Source organism: Chiloscyllium punctatum, chromosome 52 (genome assembly GCF_047496795.1).
Source record: "Chiloscyllium punctatum isolate Juve2018m chromosome 52, sChiPun1.3, whole genome shotgun sequence".
NCBI lineage: Eukaryota > Metazoa > Chordata > Chondrichthyes > Orectolobiformes > Hemiscylliidae > Chiloscyllium > Chiloscyllium punctatum.
The window spans coordinates 18,990,995-19,015,860 of record NC_092790.1 but is presented as its reverse complement, the minus strand read 5'-3'; the positions used below and the strand labels follow the sequence as shown (position 1 = coordinate 19,015,860).

General features: G+C 43.3%; 1 protein-coding gene across 1 annotated transcript in view; it reads left to right on the top strand.

Annotated features, from left to right (window-relative positions):
* The window catches only part of LOC140470813 (uncharacterized), a 47,222-nt gene that overhangs the window by 10,710 nt on the left and 11,646 nt on the right, over positions 1–24,866 (top strand). Inside the window, exon 4 of the mRNA XM_072566801.1 lies at positions 20,731–21,642. The gene's annotated coding sequence lies outside the window, so the exon portion shown is untranslated. The remainder of the gene's footprint in view (positions 1–20,730; positions 21,643–24,866) is intronic.

Genomic DNA, 24,866 nt, shown 5'->3' with positions numbered 1-24,866 from the left:
GGCCAGTGACTGTTATTCGAACTGAGTTTCTCCAGGAATTTCTAATGTTGTTCCTGACAGTGGAAAATAATTACTGCAGACACACACAGCAATTGACTAATTGAGAATTAGTTCAAAATACAAGCACTGTAACTGCAGAGCAGGACTAATAGTTATGGAGTTCCATATATACTGGAGCCAACAGGAAATGATCCAATCGAGGTGAATATCACTCTCTCATGGAGTCATTGTGGTCTGCTGCAGTCCGAGACATCCAGCTAACAGTTCTACTTCCATTCAGACAGCATTCCATTTCCATCAATGTATCATGGTGGCAGAAGGGCTGCCATCCCCACCATTAGCACAGATATTTTATGACTCCATCTTCACCAAAAATGCTTCTGTTTCAAATTAGCTTTCATTTTCTACAAATAGCCCTGCGTTGCTATGAAGTCTGATATTAAACACAAGAAAACTCTACCATTTTCACAAATACTCAATGTGATCACATAATCATAATTTGAAACAGTGGAGTAGGAAAGATTTAGTGAGATAATAGAACACAGAACATGACAGCACAGTATACTATTCCATTTTCATCCATATGTTTATCCAATGACCATTTAAATGCCCGTAAAGTTGGCGAGTCTACTACAGTTGCAGGCAGGACATTCCACACCTCTACTACTCTGAGTAAAGAAACTACTCTGACATTTGTTTTATATTTATCACCCCTCAATTTAAGGTGCTGTCCCCTCTTGCTAGCCATCACCATCGGAGGAATAAGGCTCTCACTGCCCACACTATCTAACCCTCTGATTATTTTGTGTCTCTATGAAGTCACTTCTTCACCTTCTTCCCTCTAATGTCTCTCAGCCTTTCCTCATAAGACATTCCCTCCAGACAGGCAACATTCCAGTAAATCATCTCTGAACCCTTTCCAAAGTTTCCACATCCTTCCTGTGATGCGGTGACTAGAGTGGATGCAATTTTCCAAGTGCGGCCACACCAGAGTTTTGTAGAGCTGCAGCATGACCTCATGGGTCCAAAACTCAATCCCTCTCCCAATAAAAGCTAACACATCGTATGCCTTCTTAACAACCCTATCAACCTGGGTGGCAACTTTCAGGGATCTATGTACATGTACACAGAGATCTCTCTGCTCATCTACACTGCTAAGAACCTTACCATTAGCCCCGTACTCTTTATTCCTATTGCTCCTTCAAAAGTGAATAATCTCACACTTTTCCACATTAAACTCCATTTGCCACCTCTCAGCCCAGCTCTGCAGCTTATCTATGTCCCCCTGTAACCTACAACATCCTTCAGCACTGTCCACAACTCTACTGACCTTAGTGTCATCTGCAAATTTACAAACCAATCATTCTACACCCTCACCCTAATCAGATCCTTGCGATACACCACTAGTAACTGACTCCAGGATCCATCCATCATCTACCATCCTCTGTCTTCTTTCAGCTAGCCAATCTCTGAGCGAAACCGCTAAATCACCCTCAATCCCATGCCTCCATGTTTTGTGCAGTATCCTACCTCTGGGAACCTTAATGAAAACACCTAATCAAACACCTTACTGAAATCCACATGCATCGCATCAACTGCTTTACCCTCATCCACTGATTTGGTCTCCTTCTTAAAGATTTGTGAGGCATGACCTACCCTTCACAAAACTATATTGACTATTCCCAAACAACTTGTTCTGATCGAGATGATTATAAACCCTGTCTCTTCTATCCTTTTCCAACACTTTACCCACGATCAAAGAAAGGCTCACTGATTTACAATTACCACAGTGGTCTCTACTCCCCTTCTTGAACAAGGGGACAACATTTGCTATCTTCTAGTCTTCTGGCACTATTCCTGTACACAATGACGACATAAAGATCAAATCAAAGGCTCTACAATCTCCTCCCTGGCTTCCCAGAGAATCCTAGGATAAATCCCATGTGGCCCAGAGGTTTATCTATTTTCACAAGTGTGTAAGTCCTGCCCTAATTTGTGTTATGAAAAAGCAACACCTCACATTTATCTAAATTTAACTCCATCTGCCACTCTTCAGCCTATCTGATCAAGGTCCCATTGTACTCTGAGACAACTTCCTTCACTGCCACTTTGCTATCAGCTGTGTTGTTGTCTGCTATTTTATAAACTATACCTCCTATATTCACATCCAAATTATTTAAATAAGGAAAAGCAGTGGATGCAGCACTGATCCTTGTGGCACCCTTCTGATCCCAAGCCTTCTCTCTGAAAAGCAACCCACCACCTTCTGTCTTCTACCTTCCTGCCAATTGTGTGTCCAATGGCTAGCTCTCCCTATATTCCAGGTGATCTAACCTTCCTCAACAGAACCATGCAGAACCTTGTCAAACACCTTGCTGAAGTCCAGATAGACAATATCCACCACTCTTTGCCTTTATCAATCTTTTTTTCTCTCCTCCAAAAATTCAGTCAAGATATTGAGATACGATTTTCCCCATACAAAACCATGCTGCCTGTCACTGTACCTTGTTGATAGTGGACAGGCTGTGGGGAGTCCAAAGGTGAGTTACTCACTGCAGGCTTCCCAGCCCCTGACCTGCTCTTGTAGCTATTGTGTTTACATGGTGAGTCCAATCCAGCTTCTGGTCAATGGCAACCCTAGGATATTAATCGTGGGGGGATTCAGTGATGATCTTAATATTGAAAGTCAAGGGCTGTTGGTTAGATTCTCTCTTGACGGTCATCCCCACGAAGTTGATAATTGGTGATTCAGTGATGCCAACACCATTGAGGGGACAATGATTAGATTTGCTTTTAATGATAGCAACCCAAATGTTGTTGTGGAGGGCGATGGTTATGATCTCTCAACATAGCATCCAGAATTTTGATAATGGGGAAAATGAAGGGGATGATGGTTAAGTTATCCCTCAATAGTAACCCCAGCATGTTGATAGTGGGGACTTTAGTGATAATAACACAATAGAACACCAAAGGGAGACGATTCAATTCTCTCTCAATAGTAAACCTCCCCCTCCCCCACTCCCAATACTGATAGTCTAATGGATTCAGTCATGGTAATATCTTTGAAAGTGAAGGGGCTGGTGAGATTCTCTCTCAGTGGTAACCCCTAGATATTGATATTGAGGTGATTCAGAGATGGTAACACCATTGAATGTCAAGGGGTGATGGTTCAGTTCTCTCTTATTGGAGATAGTCGTTGCCTGGAATTTGTGAGATGGGAATGTTACTTACCACTCATCAGCCTAAGCCAGCTTGAGTTGTCTGAGTGGCAAGCTACTGCAGCAAGCAAATTTCAGTGCTTCCCATTGTGGCTGTGTATGTTTTTCTATGGATTAGGTTCCTCAGTGAAGACTGGAGCAACTGTACTAATGATGGAGCCAATGAGGGACAGATTCTTAATGGGTGGCCAGATGACTCTTAGCTGTGATGCCAGTCGGGAGATTTGTTCAACAACCTATAACTGTATCGTAAACAAAACTACCATAGAGTTCAAGGAGAAGACTTACATCATTGAGGCTGCTAGAAAGGAGGATGATGGGGAGTACAAATGCCAATCTTCCACGTCGGCAAATAAAACCCCCTACAGTGACAGCTATGAGAGTATCCTGTGAGTCATGTCGCTGTTAGATAAACCAACCTTTTTGTTGGGGTGTGTTTTAATAATTCCCAAAGATAGACAGGGGTGGGAATAGTTAGGATATTGGTCTTCTCGTGGGGTAGCACCGGTGCAGCTGTGATGCGCAAAGGTTTGCGGGTCTTCACTGAATCGATTGACGGTGCCTTCTAACCCCCACCCGCAAACATTCTCAGGCATTGCTGCCACATTGTGAGCCACATGCCCTTGGACTGGGCAGCTTGCCCACTCGAAAGTTGGTGGCAATTGGATCTGGAAAGAGAAAGGGAAGGGCTAAGAACAGGCAACGGTTTCCAAGAAGGGCTCTTCTGATGATGGGAAGTGGGTGGGTGGCATGGTTTCGACTAAACCATCTCATGTGCAGATCTCACTGAGCTTGGATCGCTGTTACCCAGTGGTTCTCGTAGGAAAGTGGGGGGATTCGTACTCACCCTGTGGATTGTCACCCTGGTCCACTCGATTGCTAATCTGTGATATGATCAGTACATATGATCCCGCCCCTTAAGTTCAGATATAGTTCGTTACTAAAGCCGTTAAAAGGGGGAACAGGGGACTAGCTCTCTCGAAGGGCCGAATGGCCTACCCCTGCTCCTATTTTCGATATTTCTATCATATTCACCCAACTCTTCAGCCTTCTACTTAACTGGCTCCTTCTTTCCATTTCTGTCTTTTCAGTGTCATGTTGCATCCACGAGTCTGTTTGTGTGACAGTCTTGTGATTTTGAGGGCATAATGTTTTATATACATATATTTATATCTCTGAGAATTTTAAGTTTCTATATCAAACTGTCCTGACTTGGAGGCTTCACAAATTAAAAAGAGAAACAAGAAGAAAACATCCTGCTGGTGCACTCCCAGAGGGAAAATGATCTGAACTGAAACAATCTCTTGCTAAGAGAAAACCAGCTCCGTTTATGAACAAAATTCCTGGTTATTTCCCAATTTAAATCAAAACAAAGCTCGTGGTTTAATGTAGATACTGTGTCTGTTATGGACTGAAGAGGATCATACTCCATTAAAGCCTGAGCGCTAAAATTTCTCATCCATTGAATCTTGCCTGTAAACCGCTTCTGTGCTCCCTCAAACCCTGCCCCAATCCCCATTACATTGTTATAACAAGGTGCCAACGAGTATACACACTACTCCAGCTGGTGTCTTGTACATATTCAAAATCACCGCCCTGCTGTCTGACTCTATAACTATATTAATAAAGCGAAAGGCATTGTGTGTTTTATTAACTGCTCTCCCCTTGTTGTTCCACCTTCACTGATTTGTGGACATGCGCCCCAGCTCCCTCTGCTCCTACACCCCTCTGTAGAATTGTATCCCCCTACTTTGTATTGTCATTCAATGTTCTTCCCACCAAAGTGCTGCACCTCACACTTCTCTTTACATTGAATTGCATTTGCCACCGTTCTACCCATGCCACCAACTTGTCAATGTCCTATTGGATTTCCACACCATTTCTCCTTAGAGTTTACAATTCTCCCAGCTTTTTATGCAATCTGCAAACTTGAAAATGCTCCCCCTGCACAACAAGATCCAGATCATTAATTATACATGTCGGGAAAAAGAGCCACTACTTCAACTACAAACCACCTTCTGGCCCTAAAAGGTGATCGGGTCAGTGGGCTGAGGAGTGGGAGAAGGAGTTTAATTTGGATAAATGTGATGTGTTGCATTCTGGTAAAACAAAGGCAGAGCTTCTACAATTAAAAGGGCCTTGGGAAGTGTAGTTCAACAGAGAGACTTATGATTCAGGACCACGATTCTTTCAAGTTTACATCACAGGAAGACAGGATGGTTAAGATGGCATTTAGCGTACTTGCCTTCATTGCTCAGACCTTTGAATATAGGGGATTGGATGTCATGTTGAGGTTGTATAGTATGTTGATGGGCCTCTTCTGGAGTACTGTGTCCAGTTCTGGCTGTCCATTTAAAGGAAGGCTATTATTATGCAGAAGAGGGTTCAGAAAAGACTTACCACGATATTGCTGGGAATGGAGGGTTTGAGTTATAAAAAGATGTTGGACAGGCTGGAGTGCATGATGTTGAGGGCTGACCTTATAGAGGTTTTTAAAATCATGAGGGGATGGCAGGTGTGTTTTGTTCCCTCACATGGGGGATTTCAAGACCAGTGGGTATATTTTTAAATGAGAGGAGGAAGATTTAAGAAGTACAAGAAGAACAATTGATTTTACACAGAGAATGGTTTGTGTGTGGAATGAACTTCCAGAGGAAGTGATGGATATGGGTACAGTTGTAAAGTTTAAAAAACATTTGGCTAACTACATGTATTTTAAAAAATGCAGCGATATGGTCCAAGTGCAGGCAGATGGGGCTAGTTTAATTTGGGGTTATGGTCGGCATGGACTTGTTAGACTGAAGTGTCTACTTCTGCATTGTGGAACCTATGCCTTGAAGACTCAATGACGCTGAGTCTGATGCATTCTTTTAATCCTTTTGTAAACCCCCCCAGTTGGCAGTTTCTCTTCCACAGCCAAAGCAGGGTATTAGGAAATGGTTCCCCTTTCCAAACATTAACAGCACAGAAAGAATAGTTGATCTCAGCAGTATCTGTTCTGTACATAGCAGACACTGACTGCTATATTAGCAGAGCAGTGGCTTGTGACACTTGCGTTCTCAAATTCTTGAGATGTGGGATCAGAATTAGGCTATTCAGCCCATTGCATCTGCTTCAGTGATACATGATATCACGACCAGTCTGACTATCTACAACTCTACTCTCCCCAGTGACACTCGACTCCTCTTCCCAATTAAAAATTTCAGCCGTGGATACACTCAATGATCCAGCTTCAACAGCCCTGTGCGGGAAAGAATTCCACAGACTCACTACCCACAGACAGAAGGAATTCCTTCTCATCTCCAACTTCACTGGGTGCCCACCACACCCCATTATTCTGAGACGATGCCACTCTGGTCCCAGGCTCTCCCACACAAGGGGAAACAACCTCTTCTGCATCGATGCTGTAAAAGCCTTGAAGAATATTCCATAAGGTTGCCTCCCCTTCTTGTAAACCCCAATGAAGACAGGCACAACTACTCAAGATCACCCTCATTAGACAGTCCCTCCATACCCGGTTCAGTTGAGTAAACCTTCTGTGGGCTGCCTCCAAAGCTGGTCTAACCTTCCTCAGATTTGGGGCCCAACTTGTTCTTTGGATCCGAGCTGTAGTCTGACTAGTGTGTTGGCTGTCTAGCTTTAGCAAAACCTTTTATAGCCCATTTCCTTTGAAATAAAGACAATTTGTGTTCCCTGTAACCCACTGAATTTGCATGCTAGCTATTTTTGTGATTCACAGACAAGGACTCCTCAAATCTCTCTGATCCATAGCTTTCCACAGTCTTTCTCCATTTAAACAATACCCCGCTCTTGTATCGTTCCTGTCAATGAGATGCACTGCTCCTGAGAATTATAGATGATCTTTTCTGTATTTTGGATGGTGGACTGAAATGGGGAAAAGACACTGCGATAACAAAACTCGGTGTCCCTTTTCGAAATTTCTTTTATAATCAACACTGAAAGGGTTGATTACACAACTGCTTGCTGAAGCACGAGGGAAAGTCACATTGGATGATGAGGTGGAGACAGGGATTGTGTAGAAGTGGAGATTTTGCTGGCAACGTGTAGATGTTTGGTATGGTTAGTTCTTATGCCCCGTTATTAACTCAAGTAATTTCTTTCTTGACAGCTCCTGATTCAATTATGAGTATTGAATCTGAGCCAGAACCTCTGTGGTATGAACACTGAAGTTGCGTTGTCGATTTGCGTTCCGTGTGCAAGATGAATTCAGTTACACGCTTTATTGGGAAAGCTCTGTTGTGGCTGAGATCCGGACAAGAAATAAAATTGTTTCTTTTGAAAAGGAACGTGTTACGTCTGAGGATACAGGATGGTATCAATGCCAAATGCAGTTTGTTAATCATCCTGATGGTCCTGTATATACTTCAGCTTACAAACATGTGGATGTGTGACAAACGTTTCACTTTAGAATATAAAGGTTAGAAGCAGAACGAGGCCAATCAGTCCCTCCAAAACCTGCTTCCCCCATTCCGTATGACTGTGGCTGATCATATCTCAACTCCAAGTCCACCTCCCCACCCCCGCTCCCTTTAACCCTTCATATTGACTTGAAACGATGGCCAATAATGAACCCTTAACGTGCCCCAAATACTCCCAATTCCGATGTCAGACTGACTGGTCTATAATTCCAAATGGATGCTGTCTATATGGACTTTAGTGACGCCTATGACAAGTTCCTTCACGGCAGGCTAGTCACAAAGCCTTATTGGAATCAAAATTGGCTCACTTCGAGGAAGCAGGGAGTGATATTTGAAGGTTGATTCTCAGACTGGAGGCCTGTGATGTGTGGTGCACCACAGGATTCGGTGCTGGGACCTTTATTATTTGTCATTTCCATAAATGATCTGGATGTGAATGTACAAGGCATGCTTAATAAGTTGGTGGATGACACAAAATTAAGATACAAATATGGTTGACAGCATGAAAGTTTATCAAACATTATAGATGAATCTTGATCAGATGGGGAAGTGTGCTGTGGATTGGCAAAGTCAAAAATTCTGTTGTCTCCTCCTCAAAGTTATTCAGTGTTCTGGCATTCCCCTCACAAACTCTGGGGAGGGCGGATGGGAGAATTTCTACAGATTCACACCTCCCTTGCCCCACTCACTTTCAGAAAAGCCTTATCTCTGCTTTCATTCTGCTCAGCCCCTTATCCTGAACTAATGACCTGTCATTCGAGATTATCCCACAGGAGGAAACATCCTCTCTCCATCTTCTTTGTCAACCCCACCTCACCCTTTCACATCTTATATCCCACAATTGGATCTCCTCTCATTCTTCTAAACTATAGAGAGTATATGCCGAAACCGTTTAATCTCTCCACATAAGACAAACCCCTGTAATCGATTGAATGAATCTCTGCTGAACTGCCTCCAATACAATTACATCCTTCCTCAAGTAAGTGGACCAAACCATCATGCAGCACTCCAGATGAGGAAACCCTAATGCATTGTATAGTTGCAGCAACATTTCCCTACTCATTTACACCATTCTTTCAGCAATTGCCTTCCTTATTACGTGCCAACTTTCTAAGGTTCATGCACAAGGACACCCGGATCCCTCTGCACTGTCTCACTCTGAAGTTTCTCGCCTACTTGAATAATAAGTTGCATTTCTATTCCTTTAACCACAGTGGTCAACCTCACACCTACCTGCATCAAATGTCAAATATTGTCACCATCACCTAACCTATTTAGTTCCATTTGTAAGTATCTTATTTCTACCTTGCAGCTTATGGTTTCCCAACTATTTTAGTGTCAGCTGCACATTTGCTTAGAGTACCTTCTATCCCTGCACCCAAATCATGAACGCAGATTATAAATAGTTGGAGACAAAGGCTTAACCTTGTGGGCTCCCACTCATTATATCCCACTAAAACAGAAAGAAAAGGTCCATTTATCTTGGCTCTGTTGTCTGTTGGCTAGCCAATCCACTGTCTAAACTAATGTTATTCCCTGAATTTGATGTGAATATTATTTCAGAAGTGCATCACATGATGTGATTGATTTAATTCCCATGAAATCTAGAGAGAAATGTATTTCAGCAGTTAAAGAGATGACACTGAGTGATTGGCATTATTAGGGGAGTAATAATTTGAGCGCTTACTTTTAGCTGATCACAGCACGGTGTGGCTCTGATATCAATTTCTGGCTATAATGCTTATGGTTTTACCCATCACTCAGGTTAAACTGTCCCTATGTTGACATGAAATTGGCCAATGTTGAATCCTCAAAATGTCCCTGATACTCCCAATTCCGATGGCAAGCTGACTGGTCTATAATGCCCAATGGATGTTGTCTACATGGATTTTGACAAGGCCCTGCATGGCAGATTAGTAACAAAGGTTAGGTCGCATGGGATCCATGGAAATCTAACTAATTGCATTCAATATTGGCTGAATTCTAGGAAGTAGAGTTGAAGGTCTTTTTCTCTCAGACTGGAAATCTATGACTAGTCGAAAGTCTCAGGGGTCGGCGCTAGGACCTTTATTATTTGTTATTCAAATAAATGATCTGAATGTGAATGTACAAGGCATGATTAGTAAGTTGGTGGATGATACACAATTGGAAAGTATTGATGATAGCAAGGAAGAGATGATCAACAATTACAGAGGGATCTTGATCAGGTGGGGAAGTGGGCTGAGGATTTGCAAATGCAATTCAATACAGATAAGTGTGAGGTGTCACGCTTTTTATAAAGTCAAACCAAGCTAGGAAGTTTAAAGGTCCAGAGATGTGTGGTGGAATAGAGGAGTCTAGGAGTATAACTACATAGTTTGTTGAAGGCAGCGCAGTAGGTGGCAAGGTGGTTATGAAGGCATTTAGCATGCTGGCCTTCATCTGTCGAGGCATTGAACTTAGGAGTTGCCCTTTATGTTACAGTTATATAGGTTATTGGTGAGGCCACAATTGTTGTATTGTGTATAGGTTTGATAACCCTGTTATAAGAAAACATAATTAAACTGGAAAAAGTGCAAAGAAGATTTATAAGGATGTTGCCAGGACGAGTAGGTCTGAGTTGAAGGGAGAGGTTGGCCAGTATAGGACTTTATTCCTTGGAACATGGGAGAATGAGTGGTGACCTTAGAGGTGTATAAGATAATCAGGGGCATGGAGAGGATGAATGCAGATATCATTACCCCATCCCTGGGAAAAAGGCTAACTAGAGGGCACAGATTTAAAGTGAGAGGGGAAAGATTTAAAAAGGACCTGAGGGACAACTTTTTCGCACAGACTATGGTGTGAAGATAGAATGGACTGGAAGAGAAAATGGTTGAGGCAGGTACAATAGTAACATTTTGAAATGACATTTGGATAGTTACATGGATGGGAAGGGTTTAGAGGGATGTGGACCAAATGAGGGCAATTGTAACTAGCTTAGTGGGAACCATAGTTGGCATGGAGCAGTTTGGGCCAAAGGGCCCCTTTCCCTGCTGTATTACTCGATGATCCTACTTCCCTTTTTAAATAGTAAGGTTGCATCATCAACCGTCTAATATGCAGGCACTATCCCAGCATCTGTAGGATTCTGGAATATGGTCACCAATGTATCAATTCCAAGACTATTTCCTTAACCATTCTGTAGTGTAGATTGTCAGGCCCTGAGGATCGATCTCCATTTTTACCCATCAATTTCCCCAGCTCTCTCTCACAAACCTCTGTGTTCCCCATCATTTCCAGTACAGTTTCAACACCCTCCTGTGTTATGAAGTTTGAAGAAATGTACTGTACCTTTAAATCAGAGAATGTTGTTCTGAACTGAGAGATTACAAACCCCTGTATCTGACTGGATGGCCCTCCCAGAGCATACTGGAAAATTGAAAATATGTAACATTTAGCTGTGAAATGGATACCAGAGTTTCGTTTATTGTTTTGACAATCAGATTAGACTACTTACAGTGTGGAAACAGGCCCTTCGGCCCAACAAGTCCACACTGACCCTCTGAAGTGCAACCCATCCAGACCCATTCCCCTACATTTAGCCCTTCACCTAACACTACGGGCAATTTAGCATGGCCAGTTCACCTGACCTGCACATTTTTGGTCTGTCTGAGGAAACCCACGCAGACACGGGGAGAATGTGCAACCTCCACACAGACAGTTGCCTGAGGTGGGAATTGAACCCGGGTCTCTGGCGCTGTGAGGCAGCAGTGCTAACCACTGTGCCACCGTGCTGCTCTAAAATGCCGTGGGATACTAAAATCAAATTGAGTTTGAACTTATTCCCGCCTCAGGCGACTGACTGTGTGGAGTTTGCACGTTCTCCCCATGTCTGTGTGGGTTTCCTCCGGGTGCTCCGGTTTCCTCCCACAGTCCAAAGATGTGCAGGTCAGGTGAATTGGCCATGTTAAATTGCCCGTAGTGTTAGGTAAGGGGTAGATGTAGATGTAGGGGTATGGGTGGGTTACGCTTCGGTGGGGCGGTGCGGACTTGTTGGGCCGAAGGGCCTGTTTCCACACTGTAAGTAATCTAATATAATCTAATCTAATCTTGTTTATTGTTTTTACAACATTGACCAAATGAGACAATCCAATGTTGGGTGATATAAGAATGAAGACATTTTGAATGTTGGTCAAACAGCAACTGCCATAGAGAGATAAAATACCAGAAAATTAACTGCCCTTCCAACAATGTGCTCTTAAAGAAATTAGGGGAAAAAAATACTATCAAAAGGTACCTTTTCATGTAACGTTTATTCACAGTGAAAAAAAATGACCCAGCGAAATCAGCAGCAGGAAAACTGAAGACAGCAGAGACCGTGTGGTCTTGAGATTTAGCTAATAAAATGTTTAATAAGTGTTAATGGAACAAAACGTCTTTATTGCATTGGAGTGAAATAATAAGTAGTTCAGAAAAGGGACTTGAATTTGTAAATAGTTGTTGTTTAGTGTTCACTATTAGAGTTAGGAAAATAAGTTGTTATTTTTCCTTCATAGTAGAAGTTAGGAGTTCTCTGTCACGCACTCGCACTTTAACAGACTACGAGCTGAGGTGAGTTTTTGTCTGGGTGTATGTTTTTAATTAAGAGAGGGTTTCGATGGGCCAGAGGGCCTATTTCCATGCTCTATTACTCTATGACTCTACTTCCCTTTTTTAAATAGTAAGGTTACATCAGCAAACATCCAATCTACATGAACTGTCCCACAGTCTGTTGGATCCTTGAACACTGTCACCAACGCAACCATAAATTCTATGGCCACTCTGGGATGTAGATTGTCAGGCCATGAGGATCAATCTCCCTTCAATCCCTTCAATCCCATGAATTTCCCTAGCAATATTCCTTTATTTCCTCCCGCTCAACAACTTTTGCATCTCCAACATTTCCAGCACATTTTTCATCTCGTCCTGTATGAAGACAGAAGTGAAGTATAAATTCAGTTCATTAGCCATTTCTTTGTTCCTTGTTGTAAGTTCCCTTGTTTCTGACTGCAAGGGACTTAGATTAGTTTACAGCAATAAGTTTCTCTTTACATATTTGCAGAAATTTTATAGTCAGTTCTTATGTTCCCAGCAAGCCTATACTAATACTCTAGTTTCCTATTCTCACGCAATCTTTTGGTCCTCCTTTGATGACTTCTGAACTGTTGCTCATCCTCAAGGCTATTGTTTCTTTTCTTGCTAATTTGAAAGCCTTTTTTCATCCAATGCTATCTGAAACTTCCCCTGTAAGCCATAGTTTGGCCACTGTTCTCGTTTCACTTAAATCAGATTGGAGTAAATAATTTTGGTAGTTGACCCATGCGCTCTTTGAATGTTCGCCACTGCCTACCCACTCTCATTCTTTTCACTAACTTTTCCCGATCTATCATGGCCTACCCACGCCTCTTACTATCATAGTTTATCTTATTAACATTCAGCAACCTAGTCTCAGAATCTCACTCTCCAACCAAATGAAAAATTCTATCATGGTATGAATTTTCATCCCAAGTGGTCTCTCACAACTGCAATATAAATCCTTCCAACAAAACGTAATCTAAATACATAAAGCTATGCAGTCTATATCCAGACTTCCCAACTGGTTTTAGATGGAATGGTGTCAGAAATACCTGCTCATAGTTAACAACAGATACAGAGATGAAAATCTGAAGTAACTCCATAGAGACCGGTATTCAGCCAAGTCACACTTTAATTACATATGTATGGTACATGTCACTAACTCAGCTAGCTCAGAGCTGGCTCCAAAATTGAGCAGAACCCCTGACACTCCCATTTACACCTTTTGGCCAGGACTCTCTGATTGGGGCTGTTAACCTGGTCCAATCAGGGAATTCATACACTGTGTTCCACCCGACATCACACTCACTCCAATTGTGAAGCAGATATCCAAGCAATAGACATTGAAAATGATTAATCAAAATCCTATGGTTTACATCACAAAACATTTTAACTACTCTGTCAATTTCAGAAAGTCCGGTGATATTGCAGGTGGATCCCAGACTGCAGAGAGCCAGTGAATCCATCACACTGAATTGTCACTGCACCCAGGATCACGTGTGTGAGAGAGGACAAACTTCCTTCTACAGAAACAAAATCCTCGTGAGCTCTGATTCTGTGTCTCACAACATCTATCACATCCACTGAGTGACCCTAATAGATTCAGGATGGTATTGCTGCATGGTTTTCCAGAACCTTTCAATGTTCATGTCCCTCCAGGTGGAAATCACTGTCCAGAGTGAGTGAACCAAGTGGCTGCAGTGCAGTGGGAGGTGTGAGGGGAAGCTAACATGGGATGGAAACCATGGTTCACGAATGCTGATCTGGCTAAATGGAAATGGTGTATTTTGTTTCTGGTCTTAAAACTGATCAGGACACTTTACAAGCGTTCCAACTCTAGGTGGAGCAAATTGACATTGGCAATGGAAGATGTGGGATGTATTGGCTCTCCGGTTGCCATATTGAATACATACCAGTCAATGACAATTTGTCATAATAGGTCTCTCAGGTTGACCGACATCTTCACATCATCTTTTATTGCTGTTGGAATAGTCCCACTTTTACTCTCCAGATTTAGCTGCTGGGGATGAGGGTTAATTCCAGGAGGAGTGTTCTGTAATTGGTAGATCACCGACCTGCTCCTCTGCTCTGATCCAGAGACAAGTTTCTAACTGGAGATCATATGCCTGTGAGAGACCTTTTACTGTTAAATTTAGCTCAACTCTGTGCAAGCGTTTTACATCTGCACTGTTGATGTAACTTGACTGTTTTCAGAATGCGAAGACCAAAAGATGTTGGTGTGGGAGTATGGTATTCAGCCTATAGAATTTGCTGTGATGTTAAATGGGAACACTTCTGATCTAATCACCCTCAACTCTACATTTGTGTCATTACACCCCCCCCCCCCCCCCCCTCCATCCCACTCAAACGCTCTCACTGCCACAAAACATCCACCCATTACCACGAATTCCCCTTCCTTATTAAAAATCTCTTTATCTCGGCTTGAATATATTTAGTGAGCCAGGCTCAACACCCCTGTGCGGTAAATAATTCCACCGATTAGGTCCCTCAGAGAAAATAAATTCCTTCCCATTTCCATCTTCAATGGGTAACCTCCTTTATTCTGAGACAATGCCCCTCTGGTCCTAAACTCTCTTACACAAGGGGAAACAATCTCCCTCCTTCTCCCTTTTCAGGTCCCTCTAAGAATCTTCAATAAGGTCACCTCTCATTCTTCTGAACTCCAACCAGGACAGACCCGACCTACTCCTACCCAACCTTTTCCTCATCAGACAGTCCCTCCATATCCGGGATCAGCTGTGTGAATTTTCTCTGCACTGTCTCGCTGCCCAGACTATATATTCTCAGATATGGGGACCCAGAACTGTTCAATGTATTTCACATTGGATAAATATTAGATAAAGTGAGGTGTTGAATTTTGGTAAGGCAAATCAGGATAGGATTTATACACTTAGTGGTAGCATTCAAGGGAATATTGCGCAACAATGAGACCGAGGGGTGCAGGTTCATAGTTCCTTGAAAGTGAGTTGCAGGTGGACAGGATAGCAAACCAGAAGGCATTTGGTACACTGGCCTTCGTTGGTGGGTGCACTGAGTATAAGAATCGGGATGTAAGATGATTTACAAGATGATTAGGGGTTTAGATAGGGTTGACCTTTTTCCACGTATGGAGTCAGCTATTACGAGGGGGCATAGCTTTAAATTAAGAGGTGGTAGGTATAGGACAGATGTTAGGGGTAGATTCTTTACTCAGCGAGTCATGAGTTCATGGAATGCCCTGCCAGTAGCAGTGGTGGATTCTCCCTCTTTATGGGCATTTAAACTGGCATTGGATAGGCATATGGAGGATAGTGGGCTAGTGTAGGTTAGATGGGCTTGGATCGGCGCAACATCGAGGGCCAAAGGGCCTGTACTGCGCTGTATTTTTCTATGTTCTATATAATGTTCTCGCTGTACAGGACGTTGTCCTTTTTTTTGGAATACTGGATGAAATTCTGGTGTCCTTGCTATAGGAGAGATACTGTTTAAGTTTGAAAGGTTTTGGAAAAGGTTTACAAGGATGTTGCCAGGGTTGGAGGGTTTGAGGAATAGGGAAATGTTGAATAGGCTGGGGCTATTTTCCCTGGATTGGTTAAGATTAAAGGTGAGTAAAATGTGGAATTTTATAAAAACATGAAGGGCATGGATAGGGTGAATTAGGGTGAATGACCAAGGTATTTTCTCCCACGGTAGGCAAGTCTAAAACTGGAGGGAATAGATTTTAGGTGAGACAAGACAGATTTAAAAGGGACCTAAGTGGCATGTCTTTTTCACACAGAGGATGGTGTGTGTACGGAATGATCTGCCAGAGGGAGTTGCACCTGGATCGGGACATGAACAGGAAAGGTTTGCAGGGATATGATCCAAATGCTGCCAAATAGGATCAAATTCATTTAGGGAATCTGGTCGGCATAGTTGAGTTGGACTGAAGGGTCTGTTTCCATGCTGTTCATTTCTATGACTCTACTCTTCAGTTCTATTCCCCATGCCTCAGATACTGAAGCGGTCTGTATCAAAATGTAGCAAGGTCTTGATAATACTTAGGCTTGTGCTGACAAGTGACAAGTAACATTTGCACCACACACATCTCTAATAAGAAAGATTCCAAGTACCACCTCTTGATGTTCAATAGTGTTACCATCACTGAATCCCCTCACCATCAACATTCTGGGGGTAACAACTGAGAGAGAATCTAACCATCAGCTCCTTGACAATTTGATATTACTATTAGAGTCTCCCCAGAACCAGAATTCCCATTGACCAGAAACTGAACTGGACTTGCCATATCAATACTGTAGCTACAAGAGCAGGCCAGAGGCTAGGAATACTGCAGCGAGTAACTCATCTCCAGAAACACCCCCTCCACCCTCAGCCACACCCCCAAAATCCTGTCTACCATCGACGAGGCACAAGTCAGAAATGTGATGGAATATTCCCCACTTGCCTGGTGCAGCACCAAGAACACTAGAGAAGCTCAACACCATCCAGGACAAAATAGCTCCCACTTGATTGGCACCACATCCACAAACATCCACTCCCTCCACCATCGATACTCAATCTCAGCAGTGTGTACCATTTGCAAAATTCACCAAAGTTCCTTATAAAAAAACTTTCAAACCCATGTCCACTTCGATCTAGAAGGGCAAGGGCAGGAAATACGTGGGAATGCCACCCCCTACAATTTCCCCTCCGATCCACTCACCATCCTGACTTGGAAATATATCAGCTGTTCCTTCAGCATTGTTGGGTCGACATCTGGAAATTACCTCCCAAAGGTCATGGGGGCCTACCTGAAGCACATTGACTGCAATGGTTCAAGAAGGCAGCTCACTGTTATCTTCTCAAGGGGGAAACTGGAAACTAGGGTGATTAATGCAGGGCACAGCCAGTCGCAACCACATCCTGTAAATAGAAAATAAAGTAGTGGCAGTAAGGGACAGAGTTCAAGTGAGGTTTATTAGGAATTAGTTAGGTGTATTACTGTTAGTTGGAGTTTTCAGTGCTAGTAAGGTTGATCAACCGGTGTTACCTTTTGTAAGGACAAATAAACTAAAGTTATTATAACATTGTGCCTCCCACACATCAGCTAAATATTCTCAAGCTTCGTGTCCTGTTTGCCCGCAGTAGTAGCACCACGCTGGCTGCCACATGTTCTCCTGCTGTGGCCCTCTATCTCTCCCCGTTGCTGGGATCCTTTGATAATAATTACCTCCTCTTCCTTCATTCCTCAATACTGGATTGAGACTCGGAAAGGAAGCATTTCCCCTCTTTCCCTGTTTTATTCTTGTCTGGTTTATGCACTTCTTTTTCCCACATCAGAGACAGTCTCCTCAGAACACATATCTCATTGTGGGTTGGCTCTGCAGGATTGAAGTTCACACATGTCTTCCGGCTGTCTTCAGTGGCATGTGAAATTACAGCCCAGCCCACTTCACTGAGTCAGCTTCCAATAACAGACCTCTGTTTATAGACTCATGAGAAGTACACACATAACCGATTAGTAGGCTGTCGGCTGTTCTCTCCTTCTTTTGACTGAACTAATTTAGCCCATCTACAGGGTCTCCTTTATTGTACCCAATTGATGTGAGAATTGCCACTTCCATGGTGGCTTGGGTTCTTTTCACTACACCCAGAGAGACTGGGATTGCAGACTCTGCTGACTGGCTCAAAGACATTTCGATCATTTTTCCCTCTCATCTAATCAGTGCAAAGCCTTTTGTTGTCTGACTACAAGCAATACATATGGATCTGCAGATGGCTCAAATTCTGAAATCGTTTTAGCAAATTCCACCGATTGTGTGACTGTAAGTGTGTTCGTGTATGTTAACGCTGGGGCATCGGCGTCCCTGACCGGTCTTTCCATGGTAATCGAGTTCACTGCAGTAGAGGCTAAACAGGTTGGGTCCTCTGGGAAGGTTAGCGGAGAACCATAATCCTCTGTTCACATGGCAGACTGCTGCACATCTTGCCTGAACTCATCTCAGTCTACCTCCTGTCCTTCGCCTTTAACATCTATTGCTGCTCGTAGATCTGCACATTTACTTTTCAACTGACTGACTTCATTCTCAGTGGCTTCTTCAGCTGAAACAACTCACTGGGTGTCCTGTATGCTTTCTCACATTGGGTTTGGAATTGCCTCATGATTTCTTTCGTCCTGAGTCGCCACTTTCCTTTGCAACTCTCTTTCTTTCCTTGCATTCTCTGATTCTTTTCGAAAGCTTTTCAATTCCAAGGCGAGAGTGAGGTTTGCAGATGCTGGAGATCAGAGTCTAAAAGTGTGACGCTGGAAAAACACAGCCACTCAGCAGCATCTGAGCAGCAGGAGAGTCGACTTTTTGAGCATAAGCTCTTCATTTCTGATGCTCTTGCTCCTCGGATGCTGCCTGACTGGCTGTGCTTTGCCACCGCCCCACTTCTAAATATTTTTCAATTCCTGCTCAGTTCCTAGCAATTGTCTGATACAGCATATCATTGTTGTAGGGTTTTCAAGCTTGGAAGACCACTTTCCGAGAATTTTCCTCCAATTGTCTCAATATTGTTGTCTTAGGGATCCTGGTCCCATTTCATCATTACTGCAAAATTGTGCCCATATCGCCCACCTTTCCTTACTGATATATAAATCTTAACTTCTTATCCAAATCAGACAGTCGTTTTCTCAGGTACATTTCTTTGCCATTCTAAATTAAACTAAGCTTTTGCTGTGTTCCAGTCTTAATCACATTGGGTCTGTACCAACTTCCGCTGTTTTACCTTACCTGTCTCACGATGCACACACACATGTACCTACTGGATTTATCCTTTAAAGAACAGTCCAATGTAGACCTTTCTATTCCTTCAATTAACTTGGATTCCCGACCATCAGGTGGGACTTGTCTTCTTAATTTGGACACAGGCAAAATTTGAGGGAGTATTAGGTTCCATGGGGTTCAATTTTACAACAACAAAGTCACTTCTTATTGAGGCCCACCAGAGTCGCCAATTTCTTGTGTCTGCCACACAGTGCATTTTGACTCTTATATTCAGCAAAAAACTGCTGGTTGACTCAAAATATTAATAAGAAATGACTTTTTTAAAATCGATTTCAACACAGCTACTTTTATAATATATTGATTATAAACTAATAATTAACCCTCTAATTCTAATTAACTATCTGAACTCTTAAACTTAACTTTGAATGTACAACTACCACTGTGCTAGTTATTGGTCTTCATCCACGTGGCAATTTGGTCTCCTTCTGGTGGTCCAAGGGTCGTCTTCTTTTCATGGTTGTTCATCTTGAGCTACCACTCCTGAGAGTTGTGTTGCGGTGATTATACCTGAATGTTTTCTTATACCTTTGGGAGGGTCTTTGATGCTGACGAATTGATCGATCAGTGCTTGATCACCCTGATCAATTGGGCCTAATCAGACGCTGATGTAATGATGGTGGGTGGTCCTCGGGCCTCTATTTCTAAGCATTAGAGGCATGAAGTTCAGGTAACCTTTCCTAAATGAGGGTGTGAGAAACTGCACCTCTATTAATAAAGTTGAGGATACTGAGCTTTATTAACTGCTGTCCCTCTGACCTATCACCTTCAGTGATCAGTGCACATATATACCAAGCTCATACACCCCCCTTCAGAGTTGTACCCCGTTTTATACTGTCTTTCAATGTACTTCCCACCAAATTTCATTACTTCACACTTGCCTCTACATCGAACTGGACCTATCACCGACTTACCCACTTCATCAACTTGTCAATGTCCTTTTTAGAGTTCCACATCGTTCTCTTCACAGTTAATGATCTTCCCATGTTTTATGTTAATTGCAAACTTGGAATTGGACTCCTGCACTGCATGATCATATCATTAACATATCAAGAGAAGCAAGCGTCCTCCGGCATCCCCAGGAAAGCTCCACTAGAAACTTACTGCATCCCAAAAAATATCCATCGACCGTCGCTCTCTGTTTCTGGACACACTTCCACATTTCTACTGTCTTTAGAATTCCACCATTTGCAGGGGAAACCTTGATCCTAAACGCAAGAAGGACGTTCCTGATGACTGGGAAAGAGTTCGGAACCAGGAGGTCACAGGCTAAAGGAGATGGGGTAGGACTGAGATGATGAAAAATGTCCTCACCCAGCAAATGGGGAGCCTGTGAGTGTTTTTAAAACAGACAGCCCAAGAATTTGGAACAGGGGAGGAGGAGGAGGAATTCACTGCCCTCAGTGTGTGTGCTGGATGCCAGTACACTGAATAAATTTCAGGAAGAGAAAGGTTTTAATCAGTGACAGGTTAAAGGGAGCGCCGACAGGGAAGTGGAGTTGAGGTTGAGATTAGATCATTTGGGGTCATACTCATCAAATGGGAGAGGTAAATGGCCTACTCCTGCCCCTAATTCCTCCCAGAATTCTCTGCCAATTCAATAGGATCAGTTGCCTGCTTTCTCACAGAGCATGTTAAAAGTTAGTGACGTTGCGACAGAGTGATCTTTCATTTGACGATTCTGTGTTCCAGATACTCCTGGGATTTTTGCCTTGCTGGTCGGAGGTTCTGCTGTTGCTGCTGCTCTCCTCATTGCTTTCCTGTTTCTGTTCGCTGTTTGCAAACTCCGTCAGAAAGAAGTTGTTCAGGATACCTCCAATTCCCAACCCAGCAGAGGTTGGGAGACAAAGACTGCATTTCCTTGTACAGCTGCTGGTAAAAGTACGGATCTGTTTATATATAATATATATATTCAGGAAGCATGGTTCGTACTTTTGTGGATGGCACCAAAACTGGTGGTACAGTCAGCAGTGAAGGTTATGTATGATTACCAAGAAATCTTGATCAATTTGGTCAATGGACTGAGAAGTGGCAGATAAATGCGAGGTCAAGCATTTTGGTAAAACAAACAAGGGCAAGACTTATACACTGCTTAGTAGGGGTCTGGGTAGTGTTAATGAACAGAGAGACCTAGAAGTTTAGTTACATAGCTTTGTGAAAGTAACGTCACAAGTAGACAGGGTGGTTAAGGTGTTTGCCATGTTTGCTTTCGTCAGTCAGAACATTGATTCCAACACCTTTTCACTTCTGATGGAGATTCACACTGGATCTGAAACATTAACACCGTTTTTCTCTCTCTCTCTCTCCACAGATGCTGCCAGGCCTGCTGAGTTTTTCCAGTGCTTTGCATTGGATTCAGATCTCCAGAATCCTGCACCATGTTATTTCTTGAACCTTAAAAATTGTGTTCTTTGTTTCAGATGACAGTGGTTCCACTTCTGGTGATATTGTGTACTCTGTTGTTCAAGCGAAGAGGAAAGAAGGAGGTAACATGTTTCAAAATAACTTTGCATCACTCTGTCAGGAAGAAAACACAAGATTACATCTTCTAGGAATGGAATCCATACAACTATAGGAACGGAACTAGCCCATTCAGCCAATCGGGTCAGTTCCAAAATTCAACAAGATTGTGGCTGATCTAATTATCCTCTTTGCCATTTTGTCCCCATATCTCTCAATGCCCCTTTCTGGTTAAGAATCTCAGCCTTGAATATATTTCATGATCCAGCCTGGACGGTCCTCTGCTGTAAAGAATTCCAAAGATTTGTTCTCCTTAGCGTGAAGAAATTCATCCTCACCTCCGTCTTCAATGGGTGCCCCCCTTTGTTCTGAGACAATGCCCTTTTGATCCCAGACTCACCCATACAAGGGGGGGACAACCTCTCTCTGCATCACCCCTGTCAAGTCCATCAAAGAATCTTAGGTAAGGTTGCCTCTTCTTCTAAACTCCAATCAGGACAGCACCAACCAACTCACTCATCGGATAGATTCATCAGACTAGTTCCTCATCAGACAGTCCCCCCCATAGCTGGGATCATAACTTCTCTGAAATTCCTCCAATACTCAACTTATCTTTCCTCAGATACGGGCCTCCAAAACTTTATCCCAGGTATGGTCTGACTAATGACTTGTACATTTTTAGCAGAAGCACCCCCACTTTTATACTACATCCTCTTCGAAATAAAGGCCACATTCCATTTGCCTTCCCTATGTAGATTTTACAATTGGGGGAAGGGAAATTACGATGCTGTAAGACAGGATTTGAGGAGCATAAGCTGGGAGCATAGGCTGTCAGGGAAGGATGTGGTGGAAATGTGGAACTTTTTCAAGGAGCAGATACGACGTGTCCTTGATATGTATGTACCTATCAGGCAGGAAAGAAATGGTCGTGTGAGGGAGCCTTGGTTGACGAGGGAGGTTGAATGTCTAGTAAAGAGGAAGAAGGAGGCTTACATAAGGTTGAGGAAACAGGGTTCAGACAGAGCAGTGGAGGGATACAGGATAGCCAGAAGGGACCTGAAGAAAGGGATTAGGAGAGCTAAGAGAGGGCATGAAAAATCCTTGGCGGATAGGATCAAGGATAACCCCAAGGCATTCTATGCGTATGTGAGAAACCTGAGAATGACGAGAACGAGGGTAGATCCGATCAAGGACAGTAGTGGTAGATTGTGTATTGAGTCGGAAGAGATAGGAGAGGTCTTGAACAAGTATTTCTCTTCAGTATTTATGAACGAGAGGGACCGTATTGTTGAAGAGGAGAGTGTGAAACGGACTGGTAAGCTAGAAGAGATACCTGTTAGGAAGGAAGATGTGTTGGACATTTTGAACAACTTGAGGATAGACAAGTCCCCCGGGCCTGACGGGATATATCCTAGGATTATCAGGGAAGCAAGAGAGGAAATTGCAGAGCTGTTGGCAATGATCTTTTCATCTTCACTGTCAACGGGGGTGGCACCAGGGGACTGGAGAGTAGCGAATGTTGTGCCCCTGTTCAAAAAAGGGAATAGGGATAACCCCGGGAATTACAGGCCAGTTAGTCTTACTTCTGTGGTAGGCAAAGTAATGGAAAGGGTACTGAGGGATAGGATTTATGAGTATCTGGAAAGACACTGCTTGATTAGGGACAGCCAGCACGGATTTGTGAGGGGTAGGTCTTGCCTTACAAGTCTTATTGAATTCTTCGAGGAGGTGACCAAGCATGTGGATGAGGGTAGAGCAGTGGATGTAGTGTACATGGATTTTAGTAAGGCATTTGACAAGGTTCCCCATGGTAGGCTTCTGTGGAAAGTCAGGAGGCATGGGATAAAGGGAAATTTGGCCAATTGGATAGAAAACTGGCTAACCGGTCGAAGTCAGAGAGTGGTGGTAGATGGTAAATATTCAGCCTGGAGCCCAGTTACAAGTGGAGTTCCACAGGGATCAGTTCTGGGTCCTCTGCTGTTTGTAATTTTTATTAATGACTTGGATGAGGGAGTTGAAGGGTGGGTCAGTAAATTTGCAGATGATACGAAGATAGGTGGAGTTGTGGACAGTGAGGAGGGCATTTGTCGTTTGCAAAGGGACTTAGATATGATGCAGAGCTGGGCTGAGGAGTGGCAGATGGAGTTCAACCCTGCTAAGTGTGAGGTTGTCCATTTTGGAAGAACAAATAAGAATGCGGAATACAGGGTTAATGGTAGGGTTCTTAGTCAGGTGGAGGAACAGAGGGATCTTGGGGTCTGTGTACATAGATCTTTGAAAGTTGCCACTCAGGTGGATAGAGTTTGTAAGAAGGCCTATGGTGTATTATCGTTCATTAGCAGAGGGATTGAATTCAAGAGTTGTGAAGTGATGTTGCAGCTGTACAGGACTTTGGTTAGGCCACATTTGGAGTACTGTGTGCAGTTCTGGTCGCCTCACTTTAGGAAAGATGTGGAAGCTTTGGAGAGGGTGTAGAGAAGATTTACCAGGATGTTGCCTGGAATGGAGAATAGGTCGTACGAGGATAGGTTGAGAGTTCTAGGCCTTTTCTCGTTGGAACGGCGAAGGATATGGGGTGACTTGATAGAGGTTTATAAGATGATCAGGGGAATAGATAGAGTAGACAGTCAGAAACTTTTTCCCCGGGTACAACAGAGTGTTACAAGGGGACATAAATTTAAGGTGAAGGGTGGAAGGTATAGGGGAGATGTCAAGGGTGGGTTCTTTACCCAGAGAGTGGTGGGGGCATGGAATGCGCTGCCTGTGGGAGTGGTAGAGTCAGAATCATTGGCGACCTTTAAGCGGCATTTGGATAGGTACATGGATGGGTGCTTAATCTAGGATAGAAGTTCGGCACAACATCGTGGGCCGAAGGGCCTGTTCTGTGCTGTATTGTTCTATGTTCTACACATTGGTGAGGAGAGGCATGGACAGTTTTCTGGGAAAGGGTAAGGAAATCTGAAGCATAAAGTGGCTTGGGAGTGCTATTTCAAGCGGGTCGGTGTGGAAACAGGCCCTTTGGCCCAACAAGTCCACACCGACCCACGACCCACCCATACCCCTACATTTACCCCTTTTTTACCTAACACTACGGGCAATTTAGCATAGCCAATTCACCTGACCTGCACATCTTTGGACTGTGGGAGGAAACCGGAGCACCCGGAGGAAACCCATGCAGACATGGGGAATATGTGCAAACTCCACACAGTCGCCTGAGTCGGGAATTGAACCCGGGTCTCTGGCGGTGAGGGCTAGAATACAAGAGCAGGGATGTACTGCTGATGCCGTATAAGGCTCTGGTCAGACTACAGTTGAAATATTATGAGCAGTTTAGGCCCTGTATCTAAGGGAGGATGTATTAGCCTGAT